The sequence below is a fragment of the Paramormyrops kingsleyae genome, chromosome 23 (assembly GCF_048594095.1).
Source record: "Paramormyrops kingsleyae isolate MSU_618 chromosome 23, PKINGS_0.4, whole genome shotgun sequence".
Taxonomy (NCBI): Eukaryota; Metazoa; Chordata; class Actinopteri; order Osteoglossiformes; family Mormyridae; genus Paramormyrops; species Paramormyrops kingsleyae.
Genome location: NC_132819.1, coordinates 1,345,968 through 1,368,112, shown reverse-complemented (window position 1 = coordinate 1,368,112; position 22,145 = coordinate 1,345,968). Strand labels below are relative to the sequence as shown.

The 22,145-nt window shown below is 44.9% G+C and overlaps 1 protein-coding gene and 1 long non-coding RNA gene across 3 annotated transcripts in view; one reads left to right on the top strand and one right to left on the bottom strand.

The window, feature by feature from the left end:
- LOC140581877 (uncharacterized) overlaps positions 1-8,484 on the bottom strand; it is a 39,345-nt gene extending 30,861 nt beyond the window's left edge. Inside the window, exon 1 of the long non-coding RNA XR_011984923.1 lies at positions 8,038-8,484. This is a non-coding gene — a long non-coding RNA (uncharacterized lncRNA). The remainder of the gene's footprint in view (positions 1-8,037) is intronic.
- Positions 1-22,145, top strand: part of LOC111840634 (rho guanine nucleotide exchange factor 2-like) — a 131,786-nt gene that overhangs the window by 17,049 nt on the left and 92,592 nt on the right. The window lies entirely within an intron of this gene.

The window sequence follows — 22,145 nt, the reverse complement described above, 5'->3', positions numbered from 1 at the left end:
ATAAGAGCCTCTAAATCATGAATTTTATTCCTAATACTCCTGGCGTTTAAATACAGACAACAAAGGGTAGGCTTATTACAGTGCCTACTTATAATATGATTTTTTTGGGCTTTCCGTTTCCCCCCAGTTACATACTTAACTAACCTCCCTGCCCCCCCAGTCCCTAGTTTAAACATTCCTCAACTACTCTACAAATACGCCTTCCCAGTACACTGGTTCCCCTCCGGTTCAGATGCAACCCATCCGGCTTGAACAGGTCCCACCTGTTCCAGAAGGTCCTCCAGTGCCCCATAAACCTAAACCCCTCTTTCCTACACCATCCTTTTAGCCACGCATTTAATCTCCTTATCTCAGCTAACTTAGCCTCACTTGCGCGTGGCACGGGGAGTATTTCGGAAAATACCACCATGGACGTTCTGCTTCTAAGCTTATTGGCGACTTCTATAAATTTATCCTGCAGAACAGCCCTTCTACCCTTGCCTATGTCGTTGGTGCCAACATGCACCACAACAACTGGATCCACCCCAGCTGGGGCCAAAAGCTTGTCCACACGATCTGGAAGGTCTCCTACCTGGGCACCAGGCAGGCAAGACACCGTACGGGACCCTCTATCACGCGTGCACACATAACTGTCTACTCCCCTAATAATTGAATCCCCCACTACCACAACCTCCCTCTTTCTGGGGGGAGGGGGCTCCTCAGTGCCCAAGGGCCCACCTGCTTCCCCAGTCCCTTCCGGCTCTAAAGCTGGAAGCACCTGAAACCTGTTAGACACAGACACCTCAGGTGATGCCGCCTCTGTAACGTGTGTACGCCTTTTCCTGCGTCTACGACCTACGGTCACCCAGCTCTCTCGACCTCTCTGCTCTTCATTCTCCCTCCCCCCCGTTAGTGGCGTACACACCGTCTCCCTAAACGGCGTATCAACTAGCTCATCTAACTCACTGTTGCATTGGATGCGAGCCAGTTGCTCCTCAAGGTCGCGAACCTTGACCATGAGTGAGTCCACTAGCTTACATCGCTCGCAGATGAAGTCCGACTGGACACTAACGTCCAGAAGGGCAAACATCTTGCAAACGCAACACTGAGCTGGCCCCATAATTAACTAACTCACTATGACCCCGTACTCCCAGCCCAGTAAATTTATATAGTGTATTTAACTATAAAGATTAATTTGCGTAACAATAAATGCAGTAACGTGCGGAGTACACTAAAATAAGTTATTACTTGTGTTAAAACGGAACTTTATTATTATTTTATTAAAAATTTTAAACCTGATAAACTTACTACTACTTACCAGAAGAACTTCTGCCTGAACCAAGTATGAACTAAAAACAAGGCGAAATCGAAGTTGCTCTTGGGAGGTCGAAAAACCACAAAAACCCCCTCACAGCAGGCTACTGCCGGAGCGGGAAAAAAGTGGAAAATGTCCTCCCGGCCCCGACTGGCGACCGAGCAAAGCTCAGGAGCAACTGTCCTTTTCCGACGCTTGGTAGCGATACCGACGTTAGATGTTATTAGTTATAATCGCCCCGCGGGTGTTTGTTACGGAGTTTAAACGCGGACAGAAAAACGCCGCGCACGCGACACCCGCAGCTCTTCTGTCGGTAATAATCGCGCTGTTGATTAACAGACAGGACAGACAAGCACTCACGCTGACCGAAATAAGAACAATAAATAGAAATAAACAGCCACCCACGTAAACAGGTAAAGCACACAAACACTCAAAACACTCCAAAAAAACAATCCCAAACAATCGCTGCAGCTCAACACCACTCTCTCGCAGCAATCGCAGCAATCCCAGCAATCCTCGCAGCAATCCCAGCAATCCCTGCGCCTCTATCGAGGTGGGATAGAGCATTCCATGTCCCAAGAGCTAGCTTCTGCAGCCGAGGATCGGACCGCCAAGGTCCCCGACCTTTGGCCACTGCCCAGCTCACAACGCACCCGACCCCTATGGCCCCTCCTATGGGTGGTGAGCCCATTGGAGGGGGGACCCACGTGTCTTGTTCGGGCTGTGCCCGACCAGGCCCCATGGGTATAAGCCTGGCCACCAGGCGCTCGAGAAGGGTCTGGCTGCAGACCTCCACCAGGAGGATCTCCACTAGAGGGACGGAAACACGTGACCTCCACAAGCGAATCCGAACATGACGTTATGCAAACATGCATGGAGGTGGTACCAGATATCACATAATCGTCACACACAGCCCGGACTTTTTAAACTCGACCGAACAGAAATCGAGTCTTTTAAAGTACATACTTATTATTTTGGTGATCGATTTAAATTATATTATTAACATTGGAAACGGGCGTTAATAATGTATTTTAATTCTACAAGAAGGGATGTTAATAGCATGTGTTATTTTTATTATTTCGGTACGTGTGAAATTCTCACTTTAATACGGAGCCCCCGAAGTCCCATAGGGTGATTTTTTTTTTAAATCGTGTGGCACAAGTTATTTTCTTGTGCTCACAAGTTATTCTGTGCGCACAAGATAATTTACTCTGTGTTTGAGGCCGAGAGTAATATGACAACTATGTCTACCAAAACTATGTCTCGACGTCTAAACAAATCAAACTGGAGAGACATTTATTTACAGTCAACAACACCATGAACTCATTTTCCATTTTTTTTTATGCTGCAAACTGATTCTTTGGCATTAAGGGTGAATTATACAGTCCGTGTTTATATGGTCACGACAGAGGTGAAGCCACATGAATTCATGCGACATGACAATATTTTTCCTTCGGTCATTATCGTTAATCATAATAATACACTATGATAAACAGGTACAGTAAATACAATAAATAGGTGTCAGTGTCAGCCATCGCGGGGAGGGCGAGCAGGGAAGCAGGCAAAGTGCAGCCAGAACGTCAGGTACACTGGATTTATTGTACGTAGACGGACAAGTACGGACAACACACTGACACTACAATGACAGATCTGGGGAAGACAGACTGAGACTCGGACTAAATACAAAAGACTAGGCAGAAATAACAGGACACAGATGATCACAATTGGTAACCACACGAGGTAACGAGGTGGGCGTGGCACACATCGGGATCGAACGGAGCGGATCGTGACAGAACCCCCCCCCAAAGGCGCGCACACCGGGCGCGCTCGAGGGGAGGCGACGGACGAGACGGGGGAACAGGACCTGGAAGACAAAAGCAAAACATCAACGAGACACCGGAAACAGGACAGAGACACAGAACAGGAACAAGGACCAGCAGAAAGACAGGACCTGACAAAGAACAGGAAACGCAGACAGGCAGACAGAAAAAGGAGACACAGAGGGGATAGAAAACGGAGGAACAACAGGGCGAGGAGTGAACACAGGAGACACCGAGGGACGAGGAGCAAAGACAGGAGGGACAAAGGGACCAGAAGGGAACGGAGGAGACACAGAGGGACGAGGAGCAGAAACAGACGGGACGGAGGGAAAGGGAGGAGGAGCCAGGGGAGCCTGAAGGAACCCAGGCGGGCGACGGGCAGCGGCCGGAGGGGCCGCAGGCGAGAGGGAGAAGGGAACCGAAGGGGACCACCCAGGGGCCAAGGGAACGGGATGAGGGAGTGACGGAGGGAGCAGGAGGGAACACCAGTGCAGGCGGGCAGGAGGGGGAAGCCGCGGCAGGCGGAGGCGCAGCCGGAGCCGGCGAAGGCGCCGTCCGACGCCCAGCCGGAGCAGGGGGGCCCGGAGGCGACCGACAAGGACCCGGAGGCGGGACCGAGGACCGGCACCGAGGATCCAGGGGGGGACCCGGAGGGGACCGCCGACCCCGAGCCGGACGACCCGCAGGCAGCCACCGAGCCACCACCAGGGGCCGAACGGGCGAGCCAGGGGGCAGGGCGGGCGGGACCCGGGCCCTACGCCCATGCCCCCGTCCCTTGCCGGAGACGGAGAGGCGGGGTCCCGGGGGGCGTCGGCCTCGCCGGGGTAATGGCGAGGGAGTCAGGGCCTCAGGCAGGGCCGCGGGCAGGACGGGAGAGGCGGCCTCAGGCAGGGCCGCGGGCAGGACGGGAGAGGCGGCCTCAGGCAGGGCCGCGGGCAGGTAGTCAGCAGGAGGCGCCTCGGCGGGCACCTCAGGAAGAGCGGAGGCAGCTGCCGGCGTGCGACCAGCAGGGGCCGCCTGGGCAGGTGCCTTGGGCGTCCGGTCAGCAGGGGGCGCCTCGACGGGCGCCGCCATCACACGGCCAACAGGGGGCGCAAACGCAGCCACCTCAGGCAATTCGGGTGCCGGCAGGACAGGCGAGACAGGCAGTTCGGGTGCCGGCAGGACAGGCGAGACAGGCAGTTCGGGTGCCGGCAGGACAGGCGAGACAGGCAGTTCGGGTGCCGGCAGGACAGGCGAGACAGGCAGGTTAAGAGCCGGCAGGACGGGCAAAACAGGCAGTTCAGGTGCCGGCAGGACAGGCAAAACAGGCAGTTCAGGAGCCGGCAGGACGGGCGCCGCCATCACGCGGCCAGCAGGGGGCGCCGTCGCGGGCGCTGCCATCACGCGGCCAGCAGGGGGCGTCGCGGCGGACGCCTCCATCCCGCGGCCAGCAGGGGGCGCCGTTGCGGGCGCCGCCATCACGCGGCCAGCAGGGGGCGCCGCCTCGGGCATTGCCCTAGGCAGAGCAGGCAGGACAGGCGGGTCAGGCAGGACAGGCGGGTCAGGCAGGACAGGCGGGTCCGCTGGCAAAGCGGCGGAAGCTGCAGCAGGCGGTGCCGCGGGCAGAGCGGCGGCAGCTGCAGCAGGCAGGACAAGCTGGTCAGGCAGGACAGGCGGGTCCACTGGTAAAGCGGCGGAAGCTGCAGCAGGCTGTGCCGCGGGCAGAGCGGCGGCAGCTGCAGCAGGCAGGACAAGCGGGTCAGGCAGGACAGGCGGGTCAGGCTGGACAGGCTGGACCGGCGGTGCCGCTAGCAAAGCGGCGGAAGCTGCAGCAGGCGATGCCGCGGGCAGAGCGGCGGCAGCTGCAGCAGGGAGGACAGGCAGGACGGGCAGGTCGGGCGGTGCTGCTAGCATCGCGGCAGCTGCAGCAGGCGGTGCCGCGGGCAGATCGGCGGCAGCAGGAGCAGGCGGTGCCGCGGGCAGATCGGCGGCAGCAGGAGCAGGCGGTGCCGCGGGCAGAGCGGCGACAGCAGCAGCTGCAGCAGGAGGTGCCGCGGGCAGAGCGGCGACAGCAGCAGCTGCAGCAGGAGGTGCCGCGGGCAGAGCGGCGACAGCAGCAGCTGCAGCAGGCGGTGCCGCGGGTAGAGCGGCGACAGCGGCAGCAGCCAGCGCAGCCGCGGGCAGATCGGTGGCGGCAGCAGGCAGCGCAGCCGCGGGCAGATCGGCGGCGGTAGCAGGCAGCGCAGCCGCGGGCAGATCCGGAACATGCAGGTCCGGAGCAGGCAGGAGGGGCGCCGAGCGCGTTGGCGCTGTCCCTTTCTGGGCTTTAGAGACCCGTGGAATAGAGTCTCTCACGGCGCGTATCCCACTGGCACTGCAGGCGACGAAGGCATTTCCGGGCTCTCTGCAGCGGGTACTGTCCTTTGCCAGGAGGTCCGCGCCCTGCTGGGCTAGTCGCAGGGCCACGGGGTCCTCCTGGACCTCGGGCTGGGATCGCCAGTACACAAAATCTTGCAGGAGACCGAGCCGGCGGTGCTCGGTCTCCCGCGTTGTGTTGTTTTGGAGATCTGTCATTTTGTCAGCCATCGCGGGGAGGGCGAGCAGGGAAGCAGGCAAAGTGCAGCCAGAACGTCAGGTACACTGGATCTATTGTACGTAGACGGACAAGTACGGACAACACACTGACACTACAATGACAGATCTGGGGAAGACAGACTGAGACTCGGACTAAATACAAAAGACTAGGCAGAAATAACAGGACACAGATGATCACAATTGGTAATCACACGAGGTAACGAGGTGGGCGTGGCACACATCGGGATCGAACGGAGCGGATCGTGACAGTCAGTAATATCAAAAAATGTTACTTGAACTCGGTGAGGTGAACAAATCAGCAAACATAATCTGTCTTAACGCAACCGAACAAAACATCAGTGTCAATATTAGTAGGCATAACCCTATATTCCGTCAATTTGCGAATCATATTCAAATAATCAAAAGTACTACATAATAACATATAATTTGGTCACAATTTATTGCATGCAGGCTATATTTTGTGCATCTTTAATATTGTTGACACCGATGTTTGGTTCGGTTGCGTCAAGACATAGCCTACTATGTTTACCACTTTACTCGGTTTGTTGATTTGTTCGCCTCACCAAGTTCCCATAACATTTCTTGTCATTACTGACACCTATTTATTGTATTTATTTTACCTGTTTATACCTGTTTTATTATTGACTACCGATAATAAAAGAAAAAAATATTGTTCATATCGCTTCACCTCTGTCATGACCATTCATACGGACTGTATATACCTCAGCCTTAATGTCAAAGTAGTACGCGGCAGCGTTGTATTTACTCTTTCCAGTAATATTAATTACAAGGCTGTTGTATCTTACTGTACCCTAATGCCAGGTCTAGCAAACGTAGTACGGCGTCCTGAAATAAACCTCTTATAACATGACAGCTATACGCAACTAATCTATTCCTTCCAAATAATAACTTGTGCGCACAAGACAAATATTTATTAATTTATTTATACTTTTATGAATATTTTTTCTTTTTCAGTAGACAGCCAGTCTTAGCTTAAGTAACCAATTTAAAGCTAAATTTGGAGAGAAAAAGATCACTGGTCGAATGCTACCGTTGTTGCTTGTTCTACCCCCTAACCCAGGGTTTCTCAACCCGGTCCTCGGGGACCACCAGACGGTCCATGTTTTTGCTCTCTCCCAATTCCCTGCCAATTGGGAGAGAGCAAAAACGTGGACCGTCTGGTGGTCCCCGAGGACTGGGTTGAGAAACCTTGCCCTAACCCTACCCAAAGCTAAACACCCTCCCACTGACAAATCCAAGCTGTGCGTGGAGATCATGTGATATCTGGTACTGCCTCCATGGCGTAAGTTTGCATAACGTCATGTCCGGACTCACTTGTGGAGCTCACGTGTTTCCGTCCCTGTCGTGGAGATCCTCCAGCTGGAGGTCTGCAGCCAGATGCTCTTGAGGCGCTTGCCATCGAGCCCCACCCCCAGGCCTGGCTCCAGGGGGGGGCCCCGGTGACCCGCGTCCGGGCAAGGGATAACTGGTAAAGTTACGGAGGCTATAATCAAAGAGAAAATGGTAGATTACCTGGACTCAAATAACATTTTGAGGGATAGCCAGCATGGATTTAGGAGAGGTAGATCCTGTTTAACAAATCTGTTGGAGTTCTTTGAGGAAGCTACTCAGGAAGTTGATGATAAGAAGGCCTATGATGTCATCTATTTAGATTTCCAAAAGGCTTTTGATGTTGTTCCCCACAAGAGGCTCTCACTTAAACTCAAAGCGACAGGTATTTTAGGAACTGTAGCGACTTGGATTGATAACTGGTTAACGGATAGGAAGCAGCGAGTAGTTATAAGAGGCTCGATGTCACAGTGGGCCTGCGTTCATAGTGGGGTACCGCAGGGTTCAATTTTAGGACCACTTTTGTTCCTAATTTACATAAATGATATAGACACCAATATATACAGTAAACTGGTGAAATTTGCAGATGACACCAAGGTGGGTGGTGTAGCAGATACTGAACTAGCGGCTCAGCAGCTACAGCGGGATCTTAATTTAATTAGTGACTGGGCTGACACCTGGCAGATGAAATTTAACATAGACAAATGTAAGGTACTCCATGTAGGGAGCAGAAATATAAAGTCCAGGTATTTTATGGGACCTACTGAAATAAAGGTAGCTGATTATGAGAAAGACCTTGGTGTGTATGTTGATGCTTCCATGTCTCATTCTCGCCAGTGCGGGGAAGCCATAAAAAAGGCCAATAGGATGTTGGGGTATATCTCCAGGTGTGTGGAGTTTAAGTCAAGGGAGGTAATGCTAAGATTATACAATTCCTTGGTGAGACCTCACCTAGAATATTGTGTGCAGGTTTGGTCACCATATCTTAAAAAGGACATAGCGGCCTTAGAAAAGGTGCAGCGTAGGGCCACAAGAATGATTCCTGGTCTTAGAGGAATGTCATACGAGGAAAGGTTATTTGAGCTAAATCTGTTCAGCCTCAAGCAAAGGAGACTGAGGGGGGACATGATCCAGGTCTATAAGATTCTAACAGGTTTGGATGCTGTTCAACCGAATAGTTACTTCAGCATTAGTTCAAATACAAGAACTCGTGGCCATAGGTGGAAATTAGCGGGAGAACATTTCAAACTGGATTTAAGGAAGCACTTCTTTACACAGCGTGTAGTCAGAGTATGGAATAGTCTTCCTGATAACGTAGTGCAAGCTGAATCCTTGGGTTCCTTTAAATCAGAGCTAGATAAGATTTTAACAACTCTGAGCTATTAGTTAAGTTCTCCCCAAGCGAGCTCGATGGGCCGAATGGCCTCCTCTCGTTTGTATAGTTCTTATGTTCTTATGTTCTTATATTGTTTTTCTTCATAAGGGGTCTTTTGAGCTGTACTTCATCTGGTTCCTCACCCAGGACCTGTTTGCCTTGGGTGACCCTACCAGGGGCATAAAGCCCCAGGCAACTTAGCTCCTGGGATCACTGGAACACGCAAACCCCTCCACCACGATAAGGTGTCGGCTCCAGGAGTGACTCTGCCACTATATGAACTGAATTATGATGAATTTTTTTTTTATTAAAACAGTGCTGTAACATTGCCAAGAAAATAAAAAATAAATGCTATACATTATAAAATTATAAATTATTTTCCTTTTCTCGTAGAATCCATTTAGTAAATGCCCTTGTTCTTCATAAACAAATATTGGCGCTCAGCAGCCAATGAAAGACCTGCCGATCATGTTTTCTAATCTCAATGTATATGGGCTTCTGAGGTCGCACATGAGTGTGCAGCCATCTCGGATTGAATTCGGTTACACTGATCTAATCCTCAACTGTGTTTGAGGAATTTACATAACTGGATGAGTTTAACCGTCATTAGCTGATCCAAGATGAGGCTTCTGATCTTGGATTATTTAAGCGACGTACCGGGAACACCCCCTGGGTTCTCGTCTCATCACAAGTGCAGCATGTAACGTGCTCTCTGTTAATGGTGAACACCACAGTAGCTGCGTTTCCATTATCCAATATATGGGCAAAATTTTGTTTTAGCAAAATTTTGAAAGTGTTGTTTTAGTTTTGGCGCTAATCTGTAATGGATACTCAGCTATATGTCAGAGACACAGAAATTCACGTTGTCATGCCGTTTACGTTGGCACCGGATACATACTGGAATTGAGTTTCAGTACTCAACCGTAGCTTCAACTGCCAGTTGCCATGGCAACTCATTTCATGTTTTGAACAAATCAAGTGCAAATCAGTTCCAAAACATACGTATTTTAAAGTGCATGTTTATAATTCAACCACATGAATTCAGTTCATTTAATTTCGCCTCAAAATAAATTTCAAAAGAACAAATTCAGTTGGACAATATTCCATGTGTTTTAGTCACATCTTTATTATTCAAGCAGTAACATTCAGTCCTCTTATTTCTGCTTTACAATATTCTGTCCCATTATTTTCGCTGTTTCAAATACGCTGTCACAATTTCAGTGGTTTAAAATATGGTCCGAAATTCAACCCTCTACATCCGGGACCGGGATTGAGCGATAGACTGCCGATACATTTCTCTTCCATAGAGTTATCTATGATAACTTATTGCGCCCCCAACTAATAGGTTTTTATGTAAGTAATTCGCTAGCTGCATTAATTATCACCAAACTTATCTTGCTAACATAAGATGCCTGCAGCTAGCGAATTACTTAATTAAATTAGTTATGGAAATATTCATGATTACAATTTTAGTTACATCATAAGATTGTATGCAAAATCTTGCTAATATCTTTAATAACAGTATTTTTATTGCTTTTCGTGCTTTTCTTATGCAAAACATCCTCCTTCGAGTTTCTGTTAGTGATGGGAAGTTCGGATCATTTTACCGACTTGGACCTTTGAGTCTCGTTCAGCAAAATGAACAAATCTTTTTTCGAGTCATTTTGTTTATTTTAGCAAAATATAATTAAAATGTTACCTGTTACCTCCCTAACACATCTACTGCTTACACAAATGTTGATCACACTACAAACAAGACAAAACTATAATGCTATAAGAAACAGAAAATATTAATTCATTGTTTACTTGGGTCTTTAATCTATGATTCGCTCACATCGCCTCTTATCTGACAAGTTTTCGGGTTTGAGTCGTTCGTTCATCATGTGACAGCCTAATTAGTTAACCAAGGTAGTTTGAGCCGGAAAAAGAATTGATTAGTTCATTTCTCCAGTCTTCGGGTTTGAGTCGTTCGTTCATCACGTCACAGCTCCATAAGTTTAACCTATGCAGTCTGAGCCGGAAACAGAATTGATTCGTTCATCTCTCGAGTCTTCGGGTTTGAGTCATTCGTTCATCACGTGACAGCCCCATAAGCTTAACCTATGCAGTCTGAGCCGGAAAGAGTATTGATTAGTTCATTCCTCGAGTCTTTTGAGTCGTTCATTCTTATGTTATGTGACCTGACAGCACTGGATATAGAAATTAGTTACTAATTTACAACCTTCCTTACAAACGGGTGCATACTAGGTTAAGCTTATGGGGCTGTCACGTGAAGACTGGAAACAGGTGAATCAATAATTCCAATACAGAAACTATAGGAAGTTGCACAAATGCGCATCTGCAACTGAACGAATCACTCTCACTAGACGACTCGTTCTTCCCGAGTCACATTAAAGATTCGTTCAAAATGAATGAATCGTTCAAGAACGACCCATCACTAGTTTCTGTTGCAGGCAATGGTAGACAAGGAAAGGAATGCATTCCATTGCTGGAAATATAAAAAACATTTCCGATATATTACGGAAAAAGGCACAAATTTAACTGTGCAATGCAGTGCGTGTTTACCAGCTGTAAAGATGTTGTCGACACCTAAACAGTCCATCTCCAACCAAAGGAAACATCTAGAGGTAAGTGCAGCTTACTTTAACTGCAGTCATATTAAACAAGGCAGGGAAGACATGCCTACCTTCAGCGTGCCAGGTCACATGCTTCTAAAGTGTAATGCCCAGTACACACTGTGTGATTTCAGTAATCTTATAAAATCATTACCGATCACACTGTGCGATACGGATCTTATAATCTTGGCTATGACCGGTATGCAGACTGTACGACGACAACACCAACTCAATCATAAGATACGGCACATAGGACAACAAAACTATGGAGTGAGATCAGTGCCAAATATACGAGAGCGCAGACGCGTAGATAAACCGAGCAAAACAGACACTACGAGCGCACACTGCGCCTTTGAAACGCAGAAAAGAGCGCTCGATTCACTGATTCATGCACGCTTCATAGTTTTCTGCTCGCTTCTGAAATCCCTGCGCGCTTCGCAATTTTCTGCTCGTTTTGTAATTAAAACAGGAAATTACGTCAGAGATTCAAGGCGTGGTAGCTGATTTCTGAGACTGTCGATTGAAAGCGCACAAAAGGGTATGGCTGCAGAATGAATTTTTTCAGTAAGGTGACTACTAGCCAGTTAGCATACGTTGTCTTACCGTAAAGTAAACACATTTCTAGTTTTACAGAGCCTTTCATGGAGTTATCTTGTGAGTGTCTTAGTTTCTAGCATATAGTTTTTAGTTGTTCGTGTGGTCTTGAGGAGAACGTTTCTCGGTCTTCTTATGGCAAGGCAAGACAAGTTTATTATAATAATACACAGGGGTTAATCAGCTGCATACACACGAAACACCTTGAAACAGTCACGTTCAAAGATGAAGCGGTCCATAGCTGAATATAAAAAAACCTTATGAGTACAAAAAGTGTTAGCAAATCATATTACGAGTATGATAAAGCTGGAAGAACCTAAACCCGTGCAGTACGTACATTACTCCTCCATACGAGGTGGTGCTAGAACTAACGTCAATATAAATGACTAGACAAATGAAATAATGTCTGCACGTTGCACAATTTGAAGGACTGTTTACCTATCAACAATTACTCATTCTCTATTATGTAATTAAGCAAAATGAATTAATGGTTATTAAGCCTTTTAATTTTAAATCTTTTAATTTGATTTGTCCAGCTCAGACTTATAGTTTTTATTAGATGCTTTATTTAAATACTTAAGTATTAATTTTGAATACTTAAGAATCTAATAAGAATACACTTTTTGTTTGTATAATGAATAATTTAGCCATTAATTTAACATTTACAAGTCAATTTAACATTTACTTTAAATAGAGCAGCCTTACTGTAATTGCTTCTCATTGCAAATGGATGCAAAGAAAACACCAAAAAACGCTGTTTGGAACTATATTACTTGTTCTACAACACCAGGGAAATACATGCAATGCAAGCATAAGCATGGGAGGAACTGTGGCAAAAACCATAAATACTTCCAACTAGGGGTGCACCGATCGATCGGCGCACCGATCGATCGGCCTCGATCACGTTAATTTGAGGGGATCAGAAATCGACCATATTCCCATGAGATCCACCGATCTTAGTCATATGCTTTTAACTCTTTGGGGTCGAGTATGTCGTCGACGACATCGCGTACTTTTCGCGTCTATTTCAGTTTATAAATATCTCGCTGAAATCTTAATTTATAATCATGAAAAAAACGCTGGCTAAATCCGTAATCTGTCTTCTTTTCAAAACGTCCATTGTCGGAAGTATTAAAGTTTTAAAAATTAGGTTAAATCGGCAAAAAAGTAAACCATGTCATCTTACTTTGTTTTACCTACATCGGGGGCGTGTAGTACCGCTCTCACCCGAAGATCGCTATTCACATTCTAAATAGCCGCATTAGCGCGTATTCAAATCGCATTCGCATGGTAATTTGATTAACAGCGCAACGGTGAAACGCGATCCAGATACATCCCCTTCAGCGCCATAAAAGGGGGTTGGGGACGTGGCCAGGTGACAATGGCTCATTCATACACATGAAAGTTGCTACATATTCAATGAAAGGAGCCAGAAATAGTTACATGAGTTAGGTTTTTCTTATTTATTTATCCAAATTAATGTTGCATCTACACCATTTAGTCATCTTCATGTAGCCAAGACTTTGGTGATCAGATATCTGGGATCAAAACAAACTGCCAGCATTGCTTACTATGTACTTTTATAATGTTTCTGCAAGTGTTCCAAACTGCATTTTGCAATGTCTATACTTTGATGTCAAATTTCAAACTTAACAAAAATCTGACATATTTACAATATATATTAAAATAAAGATGAGTGTAATGGCAAAACAAATATATAAGAAATAATTTATTTGCCATGAATTAAGTGTGATGAAATGTGTGATCATGCCCCAGTCAGTGAAAGTGTGTTTCCTACCCCTAGGCCCCAGAGGGTTAAATCAGCCTTTTCTCCCATTCCCGAGAGAGGTGCAGTGCAGGCTGCCTCCCTCCCTATTTTTTGGACAAGTGTGTCATAACAGCTATATATATATATATATATTTTTTACAAAATTAGAGAAATTAAAGTCTGGAAGAAAAAATATGATTTTGTAGTTCAAACAGCAATGCTCATTTATATGTTCGTTTATATTTGAGGACACTACCTCATGTTTTGTGAGTATTCATATCAATTTACTCAATAAAAATGGAAACATTGAAGTAACTGTCTTTTAGTTATGAAAGAAACAAGATCGGCAAAAAAAAATCGAGATCGGCAGGTAAGGTTGCCTAAGGATCGGTGATCGTTGATCGGCCAGAAAACTGCAATCGGTGCACCCCTACTTCCAACCTGTGGTACCATTTGAGGACTTATCATCATGAGTTGTATGAAACCACACAGAAAAAACAAGAGAGCAAAACGATTCCCTCTCAGCCCACACTACATTTTTCAGAAACAAAAAAATGGCCAAATTCTTATGAGAGATCTCAACTTGTAGACAAACTAATCACAGAGATGATAATAAAGGCAATATTTTGTGTTGGAGTTTTTAGAGATTTTCATTTTTACTGTAAATATATATGTATTGGTTCCAAATATCGGCTATCGGTAATCATTAACTAGAAATAATCAGTATCGGCATCGGCCTTGAAAAACTAATATTGGTCGATTCCTAGTGGACACACCTATTAATTAGAAGAATTGGCACAACCAATACTGATGCAGATATACACTCACCTAAAGGATTATTAGGAACTAGGGATGTAAGCAATTAATCGATTATCAATTAATTGTCGATAAGAAATTACTCGATTAAAATTAATTAATTGCAATTAATTGTATTTTGAACCCATAATTCCTTGCCAGTCCTCGTGGGGCGCACTTGACGCCAGACGTACTTGACGTACACGCGGGAACACAAGCAAACAACAGATAAAACAACAGATAAAAGAGAAACGGTACACAGAGGTTGAAGAGGGCAAAACGTAGTGCAGTATGGAGCCACTTCAAGTTGGTTAATGACAACAACGACACCAAGTTTAGGGGCAGCGTATGGCTCAGTGGGCTAAGCCGTGTGCCTGTAATCACAAGGTCGCTGGTTCAAGCCCAGCCTCAGCACATCTGTGGGTCCTTGAGCAAGACCCTCAATCCCCAGCTCCCTGGGCGCCACTACGGGTGGCTGCCCTTCGCAGACAACTTGCTCTACAAAGAGCAAGTTGAGGGAGGCGTAAAAGCAATTTCCCCACGGGGATCAATGAAGTATCAATTATTATTATTATTAAATGCACAATATGTGGAAGTTTTTTCTATTCAGGAATGTATATTTTATGGTGCTGCTATTTATGTTTCCAATGTCGCAGATGAGCAGCGAGAATTTTTTTTTTTCGTTTTAAGTAGTCTTTCTTATATTTTGATATTTTCTATTCAAAATATGTTTGAAATGCTACCAAATGTTATTCCCTGCCCTCAAGTGAGCTCAGAATAAACCTTTGATTAAGGAATATGATTTGCATTTTTTCTTCATATCATATAGAAGATAGCATTCTATGTTACGTATACAGTAGATGGAACCTATTCAGAGGGAAATTCAGCTTCTCAGAAAAATTGCCGCTTAGCAATTAATCGATCATCGATCGATAAGATGAAACAACTATTGATTAATGAATTACTCGATAATTTGCATCCCTATTAGGAACACCATACTAATACGGTGTTTGACCCCCTTTCGCCTTCAGAACTGCCTTAATTCTACGTGCCATTGATTCAACAAGGTGCTGAAAGCATTCCTTAGAAATGTTGGCCCATATTGATAGGATAACATCTTGCAGTTGATGGAGATTTGTGGGATGCACATCCAGGGCACGAAGCTCCCGTTCCACCACATCCCAAAGATGCTCTATTGGGTTGAGATCTGGTGACCGTGGGGGCCATTGTAGAACAGTGAACTCATTGTCATGTTCAAGAAACCAATTTGAAATTATTCGAGCTTTGTGACATGGTGCATTATCCTGCTGGAAGTAGCCATCAGAGGATGGGTACATGGTGGTCATAAAGGGATGGACATGGTCAGAAACAATGCTCAGGTAGGCCGTGGCATTTAAACGATGCCCAATTGGCACTAAGGGGCCTAAAGTGTGCCAAGAAAACATCCCCCACACCATTACACCACCACCAGCAGCCTGCACAGTGGTAACAAGGCATGATGGATCCATGTTCTCATTCTGTGTACGCCAAATTCTGACTTCTGCCATTTGAATGTCTCAACAGAAATCGAGACTCATCAGACCAGGCAACATTTTTCCAGTCTTCAACTGTCCAATTTTGGTGAGCTCGTGCAAATTGTAGCCCCTTTTTCCTATTTGTAGTGGAGATGAGTGGTACCCGGTGGGGTCTTCTGCTGTTGTAGCCCATCCGCCTCAAGGTTGTGCATGTTGTGGCTTCACAAATGCTTTGCTGCATACCTCGGTTGTAACGAGTGATTATTTCAGTCAAAGTTGCTCTTCTATCAGCTTGAATCAGTCGGCCCATTCTCCTCTGACCTCTAGCATCAACAAGGCATTTTTGCCCACAGGACTGCCGCATACTGGATGTTTTTCCCTTTGCACACCATTCTTTGTAAACCCTAGAAATGGTTGTGCGTGAAAATCCCAGTAACTGAGCAGATTGTGAAATACTCAGACCGGCCCGTCTGGCACCAACAACCATGCCACGCTCAAAATTGCTTAAATCACCTTTCTTTCCCATTCTGACATTCAGTTTGGAATTCAGGAGATTGTCTTGACCAGGACCACACCCCTAAATGCATTGAAGCAACTGCCATGTGATTGGTTGATTAGATAATTGCATTAATGAGAAATTGAACAGGTGTTCCTAATAATCCTTTAGGTGAGTGTATAATTAAGCACTTAGCTATGCAAACACTGGCAGCTCAGGAACAAACAACAAGCAAAAAAAAGGTTTCAAAAGTTAAAATTTAAATTGCATTAAATACTATGTACAAAATAGTACAAAACAATAGGGGGCAGCATGTGGCTCAGTGGGCTAAGCCTGTGTGCCTGTAATCACAAGGTCAACAGTTCAAACCCAGCCTCAGCACATGAGCAAGACCCTTAACCCCCAGCTCCCTGGGCACCCCAACAGGTGGCTGCCCTTCACAGACAACTTACTCTACAAAGAACAAGTTGAGGGAGGCATAAAAACAATTCAATAAAGCATCAATTATTGTTATTAAAAGATAAATTAGACAGTGCAAATATGGTGGATCCACAGTGCAAAGGTGGATAGCAGCAGTTTATAGTCTTCGTAGTATATTTAATATGTATATAAGTGTATAATATATTTTATATAGCATGTATGGGGGTAGTATGGTGGTGCAGTGGTTAGCACTGTTGCCTCACACTTCTAGGACCTGGGTTCAAGTCTCTACCTGGGTTACATGTGTGTGGAGTTTGCATATTCTCCCCATGTCATCATGGGGTTTCCTCCAGCCACTCCAGGTTTCCCTCCACAGTCTAAAGACATGCTGAGGCTAATTGGAGTTACTCAATTGCCCATAGGTGTGCTTGTGTGAGTGTGCTCTGTCCAGGATTGCTTCCAGGATAGGCTCTGGACCCCCTGCAACCCAGTTGGAAAATGGATGGATAGTATGCATGTATGCAATATGGTGAATCCACAATGCAACATAGTTAATTGCAGTCAAACTCCAGTCCGGGAGGGCAGGAGCCCTGTGTAGCTTACTTCTTTTCCTGTTCCACCACAAATTATTTAGCTAAAGTCATCACCAAAAGTTTTGAGAATGACACAAGTATTGGTTTTAACAAAGTTTGAGGCTTCAGTGTTTGTAGATCTTTTTGTCAGATGTTTTTATAGTATACTGAAGTAAAATTACAAGCATTTAATAGGGATGTGACGATACACTCAACTCACGCTTTGATACAATCCACGATTTTCTAACAAATTTATTCAAAAATATTCTTTTATTTATCTCTCTAAACTGTGCAAAATGTGTCCTCTTCTTAACAGTGCAACTGAAATTGAAGAAAGTACTGTTTTAAAAAAAATCCCAAATCAAAATAGGTAAATAAAAAAAAAAATCTTCAAATAAATAAACTAAGGCGTGCATGTGCCGCTTTTTAGCGTGGTTTGCCCTTTTAATAATCTTCGCTCAGCTCACTGTGATGCCGGTGGACATGCTGAATCATGTTCATTGTGCGATTTGTGTATGTTATCAGTCTTTTACAATGTTTGCATGCAGTTTTTGTCTTGTCTGTGCTTTTCTCACTGTTTTCGTTTGTGATTACCAGATAGCTAAAATGCTGCCACACCACCGATTTAAGATTGGGTCCATCCATCCATTTTATGAAACCGCTTAATCCCAACTGGGGTTGCGGGGGGGGACCGGAGCCTATCACGGGAACAAGGGGCACAGACGGGAGCCAACCCCAGACAGTCACCTACAGGGCCAAATTAGACCAATCAACCTATCCTGTACACTTTTGGACCTTGGGAGTAAACCAGAGCCCCCGGCGAAAACGGGGATAGTGTGCAGACCTGGGAACCCTCTTGCTGTGAGGCAGCAGCACTAACCACTGTGCCACCATGCCGTCCTCAATTTCAAATTCGCTCTCTATCTCGCGTTCGGTCAAAACCAAAAACTGGTCCATTTGGTATCGCCCGCTGCATGGCTGCACTCAGGTTCTCATCCCTGAGGTGGTTTGTTGTGTGGTGGCCCCCTGCTATGTCACAATGTCACATGTGGGTTAAATGCAGAGGACACATTTTGTTGTTGTGCACTGTGTGCTGTGGTGTGTCAACAATCAGGGGCGATTTTAGCCCATTTTTGGTGGTGAATAAAAGCACCCCCAAAGATTTCTAACTTTTTTTTGACAGTTCATGCTGTTTATGTGAGACAGTATTAAAATATGAAAAATCATTCAGATGTAATATATTAATAACTAGTATAGATACCCCCCCCCCCCAGCCCCGAAAAATGGTTCGTTTCAGCTTCACTCTCCGCTACTCTGACTGGCTCCAGCAATGGTGGCTGAGACGCATTGGAGCGGTGGTGTGAGTACTTGGCTTAAAACAGGACATGTTAGCTGCATTTAACCTTCAGTAACTCTTTCTTTATATAGTTAGGTAGTAGGAGTCAGACCATGTCTCCTATTAGCTGAAAAACATTACCCCAGGGCTCTCAAGTGTCACGCATTGAGAGTGACAGTCACTCTTTTCATTCTTTTGTCACGCACTCCCGCCACACATTGTATTTCTCACGCGGAAAAATAATTTGTAGGCTAATATGCCGCAGAGCCCAATTTTTCCCCAGACCGCGGCACAGTAGCGCCTCACTATAAAACAAACGTGTCTCCGCTGGAGTCTAATGGTGCGTTCGTTTTTCTCTCGGAACTCGGAAATTCTGAGCTGAGTAACATTATGATACATTCGATTATTTCTCTCCAAGTCGGAACTCGGATGAAACACGCCTCCTTTATGACGTTGAAGTCGGACAAGATTTGCCCCAAGAGCCTGTCACTAAAAAAAAAAAAAAAAAAAAAACTAAAAAAAAAAAAAAAAAAAAAAAAAAAAGAGCCTGTCACTTACCAGCCAATCAAAAAAAAAGAAAGGGTCTACACAATAGCCAATCAGAAAATAGTACTATTGTATCTGGGTAGAATACAACACAACAACCAATGAAGAGGCATCCTGTGGAATGTCACTCTTGCCTGTCTTCAAAACTTGACAGCCCTGTTACCCTCACAGGTAAACTGCAGTGTTGAAAACACGTTTTCTGACGATGTTTGCTACCCTACAATCCGCCCTACTCTGTAGGAAAATCAGCAACATTTTGACCGTCCTGTTGCTCCCATTGAAATTTATATAGCCTAAATCTAAAAACTTAAATTGCCAACCGTTTTACCAGTCCTCTTTGAAATGGAACGAGAGAAGCTGGTTATTTTTTCATGTTCCGAATATTAAACCTAAGGTAGCTAACTGACTGGATGCCCATTAACTTTATAACTTCTGGTGTGTGTGTGTGTGTGTGTATTTTGCACAGAAAGACGGCCAGGTTCATAATGGATATAAGGAAGTTTTTTCAAAAAAAAGGATGGGCATTCAGGTAAAAGTAGAAGATCATGATCTGTCAATCAAGAATAATAGTCATATATTTTATTAAATGTACACGTGGTTTGGTTATTTGCCTTTTGATTGAAAGTACACTGAGAGGCAGGGAAAAAGTCTCATTGTGACGAGTAAAGTGTATCTTGCCTTGCTGGGCAGCTCTCTGGGTGCTCAGCACCCCCAAAGCTCTGAACCTAGAATCGCCCCTGTCAACAATGATCACTGATCACCAAATTCTTTAATTCTTCTGAATGGGATTAAAGTCTGGGGAGTTTCCTGGCCATGGACCCAAAATATCAGTGTTTAGTTCCCTGAGCCACTTATCACATTTGCCTTTGGCACAGTGCTCTATCATGCTGGAAAAGGCATTGTTTGTTCTTAGGTGGTTGGGAGAAGTTGCTTTCGGAGGATGTTTTGGTACCATTCTTTATTCATGGCTGTGTTCTTAGGCAAAATTGTGAGTGAGCCCACTCCCTTGGTTGAGAAGCAACTCCACACATAAGAACATAAGAAATTTACAAACGAGAGGGGGCCATTCAGCCCATCAAGCTCGTTTGGGGGGAACTTAACTAATAGCTCAGAGTTGTTCAAATCTTATCTAGCGCTGATTTAAAGCAACCCAGGGTTTTAGCTTGCGCTACACTAGTAGGAAGACTATTCCATACTCTAACTACACGCTGTGTAAAGAAGTGCTTCCTCAAATCTGTTTTAAAATGTTCTCCCACTAATTTCCACTTATGGCCACAAGTTCTAGTATTTAAAGTAATATTGAAATAGCCATCTGGCTGAACAGCATCCAGACCTGTTAGAATCTTATATACCTGAATCATGTCCCCCCTTAGTCTCCTTTGCTCAAGGCTAAACAGATTCAGCTCAGCTAACCTTTCCTCATAAGACATTCCTCTAAGACCAGGAATCATTCTTGTAGCCCTCCGTCGCACCTTTTCTAAGGCAGCAATGTCCTTCTTAAGGTATGGTGACGAAACCTGCACACAGTATTCTAGGTGGGGTCATTTACATTTCAGTGAATTAAAAAAGGCAAATATAATTTGCATTTTATTATATTTTATTGGGAACTGTAAACAAAATCTAGTGTAGTCAAGTATGTCCCATAAATCAAGCTAAATAAAGGTAAAAAATAAAAACTTTGGACGGATGTAGATTAACATGGTGAATAATTTTTATTTTGAATCAAGTCTTCTCCAGACAAATACAAAAGTGTAACAAAAAGTATGTCCATAACTGTCATGACCTGCTCATATGACCCTCTCGTGTTTTGCGCCCCTCATTAACTTCGCGTGCAATTCCAATTGTTCCCAGCTGTTTCTTATTCTTATGCCCCCCCCCCGTTTGTGGGATTTCCGTCTTCCTGACCCTTCTTGCTCGCCCTACGCTGGGATACAAAAATAACAAGTAAAACAAAGTCAAATAAAAAACATTGCATGGACAGACATGTAGAATGAGGAAGATCAACATGACTGACTTCTGCGGTGAAACAGGTATGTCAGTATTCTTCTTTGAGAGGTTTTTTTAAAAGAAAAATTAAATGGTCAATGTGTTCAGGAGATTGTGTGCTCTGAGCATAGCGTCCTATGTCACCTGCCGTACTAAACACACGCTCTGAAGGTATGCTAGCTTGTGGGCTACTTATACATGACCAAGTCAGAATGATCTATCTACCATAAAAATGTAAAACATATATTTGTGTATAAAAATATTGAGTATTCTTTAGGGGTGCAACGATTATTCGATATTGTCGACAAAAATCGACAATAAAAATGTTACACTTGGCTCTTAGCGGAGGCGGACGCACTTCTCTCCCTCCCCTTATCTTCCCTGCTTTGCTCCTCTCGTCTTGTCTAGCCTACTGTCTTACTGTCTATACTTGAGAGACTCTCTCAGTCCTTTTTTTTTTTTTTTTAATGTGTCCTGTCCGGCAGCTTTTGCAAGCAGAATAATGGTCTGAATGCACTGCTGTGTCAGACATATTTGCTTTACCATGAGGGGCTCTATAAACTCTGTATAGGCCCTTCATGTTGGTCAATTTCTTTTTATTCGTATATTTATTGTATCTTATTTAATACATGTAAAATATTCCAGTTGCCGTGCTGTCCAGAAGGGAGTGATAGATTAGGAAAATGAGTGAAGAAAAGGGGTAGGGAGAGAGATTAAAGAGAAAGAAGGAAAGAGTGAGAGAGAGAGAGGAAAAAAACAAAAAACAAACACGAACAAAGGCGGAGACAACAGTGGGACAGAGAGGCTAAGAAAGACTGGAGTAACGTAAAAAGCACATAAAGCAAGAAAAGGAAAAAAAGAAAAAAAAAACGCATTTGAAATACAACCAAAAAAGCATAAATACAAAGACACAACCAGAAATAAAGAAAATAAAACAGATATACAGACATACAAAATTGTAGCATATGCTTGGAAGGGAGCGTGGAGGTGTATTTGCATGTGTGTTCATCTGTTTGGGGGAGGTGTTTGAACACGTATGCGTGTGTTGGGTGCGTGTAAATTTCTCCATGGAATGCACTTGATAGCG